Here is a 2,883-nt window from a genome sequence, read left to right as displayed (position 1 = left end):
CCCGCCCGGGGGGGGGGGCGGGCGCCGGCGGGGGGGCTGTGTGTGTCCTCCCGGGGGAACAGCAAAAGCTTCGCATTAAAACAGTGCAAAAAGGAAAATAAAGCTTTTTTTGGCTCGGCCTGAGTTGTTATTTTTAGAAATCCTGGCGGAAAAGCTGCCCGCGTCGGCAACGTCCTCTCATTCAACGGGGAACTGCATTTCCCGTGGAAACGGGCAGCGGTGGGGCTGGGCTCCGTGAGGAGTGGGGCATGGGTGGGCCGGGGTGGGCTGGGGACGATGGGGCCTGTCAGGGCGGCATTGGCCACGCACCGGTGCTAAAGCAGCAGTCCAGTTTCCGCTCCAGTCCCAGTCCCCGTGGCTGCTGGGAGGCTGCGGGTTTTACATTTCCCGCAGCTCACATTCCTGCTGGACACGATTTATTCCTAAGCCCTGACATTTGCTTCGTGGAAAGCGATGGAGCTGCTCCTTCCCAGGCACAAATCCCTGCTCCCCTCCTGCCGCTGGCTTTGGGACTGTGGCTGGGCCAGGCAGGGTCACAGCTGGGTGGCTTTGCTCCGCAGGGCTGGCAGCGGCGGACCCGTGAGCATGCCCGCTCACTGCCCCTTTTCCCTGGGGACATGCCCTGCCCCTCCGCCACGCCATCCCTGAAGCTGCCTGCTCCAGCGCTGCTGGCCATCCTGCTGGCCATGAAGCCATGGGGATTAGCAGGGTCCTCCGGCCAGGGATTTAGTCTAAGCTACTTTGTGAGAGCCACGCAGGGCGGGCAGCGGCCAGCTTGGTTGTATGGAGGGAGATGGGGAAAGCTGGGATATGCGGCCTGAGCCCTCCTTAAGGATGCTGAGTGGGAAAGGGGTTGCCCGGGGTTAATAGCTCAGCATCTCTTGGTGGAACCCTGGGTTCAGCCAGACTGGGTGTCCCCCAGTGTCTTCCTTCGCTCCAGCAAGCCCCCAGCCTCCACGTCATTTCCAAAGCCTTTTAGAGACCTTCGAGCCAAATCTCCGTCCTGCATAGGCAGGACAGACAGTGGGAGGGACGGGGAAAGGTCAGACCCTGCTCACAGGGTGCTGCCAGTCGAGATGTAGGACAAGAGCCGGCAGATGGAGGCAGGCAGACGGAAGAGCGCGAGGCTGCTCCGAGACGCTGTTTGCTGTGACGGGATCTTGGCTTGCTACTGGTTAAACAGCTGCTGAGCTTATTGGGGCTGGGGGGGCTGCAGGGCTCCTGGGGGAGGAAGGGGATGGAGATGGGGACAGGGATGGGGAGCTTGGGTGACTCCCCAGCATGGGGGGCAGCTGGGGAGGGAGCAGGGAAGGGCTTGTCTGCTAAAATCGTGGAGATGAGGGGTCTGGCTGGAGCTGTGGCTGGGGGATGGAGCAGGGGATAGAGGGGGCTCGCAGCCTCATCTGGGGCACATGCCTGTCCTGCAGATGGCACGGGGAGTGCTGCCTGCATCGCTGCTCTGTTGGACCCCCTGGACCACTGCAGAGACCAACAAGGAAAACTCCCTGCGGAGCCTACGCAAACTGCAGCAGGTGAAGCTGTGAGCAGCAGAAAGCCCCCATCCTGCTGAAGCACATGGACAAAGGGGGAGCTCCTTCAGAGGGACCCCAAAACTGCTCTGGGCTCCCTGAAGTCCCCTCTAGAGGCCTCAGCCTCTACTAATGCACATTGCCTTATGGGGAGAGGCTCAGGGGAAAATCTGGCTGCAGTGGGGGGAGAGGAAGGACCCCATATCCTGTGGGAAGAGTTCAGCAGGTGAAGGAGCAGGGGGATCCTGGCCCACAGTCACCAGTCCAGGGCATAGAGCTGCGCTGGGGATGGAGGAGAGCCTGGCTGCCTGCTGAGAGGTTTGGGGTCTAATCCTGCTGGTGCTGAGCCCATGCAGGATCAGCTGGGACCCTTGCATAGCATGTGGTTTAACCGAGGTGATTTGTAGGGATGCCATTATCGCAGTCATTCCACTCCTAAGCCCTCTGTGGTGGCCTTCCAGCCTGGCCCTTCTCCTTGCCCAGGCTACCGTGGGATGGGACAGGATGGTCGAAGCCCTCATCTGCCAGACCCCAAGCAACGGATCCCGGTCCCCGCTGAGCAACCCCCACGTGCCCTGCCAGCTGCTCGAGGACAGGGCAGGATCCGTCCCGCTGCCCCCCACTCCCTCGCATCTGCCTCCCCCACCGGCTGCCTCCCTCCTTCCCATGGGAGGGGGCTCTGCTTTGTCTGGTAGGGTGGGGAGGTGGGAGGCTCTGCCCCTGCTGCCGTGAGGTGTGTGACAGGCAGGGTGGCTCTGTGCACACTTGAGCCAGGTGAGGTTTGTAGAGAGAAGTGGCAGCAGAGGAGACCAGGGGATGGAGCAGAGAAACAAGGACCAGGTTTTAGACACTTCCCTCCTTTTTTATACCTGGAGCAGAAGCAGGAGCATCCAAAGCTGGAGGGATGCTGCGAGGAGCTGCTGGCAGGGAGCTGTTGCACAGCCCTTACCCTAAACCCCCTCCACAAGTGGGGCACTGCCAAAAAAGCCGTCGTCTCTCCAAGGCGTGGGGTCACACAGCCCTGAGGCCCGGGGACAGGGTCCTGCCACGCCACCCTGGCTGGGGACACCACTCCGGGTCTGGTGCCATCGTGTGGACACACGACACTTCCACAAACCCCTCATCCCCATCCCTGCACTCCACAGCCTTCCCCGGCCGGAGGGACGGGGCTTGGCAATGCTGCTTTCCCAGGCTGTCCCGAACACCAAGGGGGTTTTACGTACCCCTCCCACCGCCCCATGTCCCCCAAAACCTTGCCCACTGCCTGCCTTTCCCCCTCAGCCACCGGTGCTGTGCCTTCCCTCCCCACCCCATCACCCCCCCTGTTGTACCCCACCTGGTCTGGCCACCCCCA

At 62.1% G+C, this 2,883-nt stretch overlaps 1 protein-coding gene across 1 annotated transcript in view; it reads right to left on the bottom strand.

The window, feature by feature from the left end:
- Positions 1-2,883, bottom strand: part of PTMA (prothymosin, alpha) — a 74,697-nt gene that overhangs the window by 71,538 nt on the left and 276 nt on the right. The gene's annotated exons all lie outside the window — the stretch shown is intronic.

This window comes from Aptenodytes forsteri, unplaced genomic scaffold (assembly GCF_000699145.1).
Source record: "Aptenodytes forsteri isolate BGI_AS27 unplaced genomic scaffold, ASM69914v1 Scaffold404, whole genome shotgun sequence".
Lineage (NCBI taxonomy): Eukaryota > Metazoa > Chordata > Aves > Sphenisciformes > Spheniscidae > Aptenodytes > Aptenodytes forsteri.
Note: the sequence above shows the minus strand (reverse complement) of the source record. Positions and strands in the feature narration are given on the sequence as shown.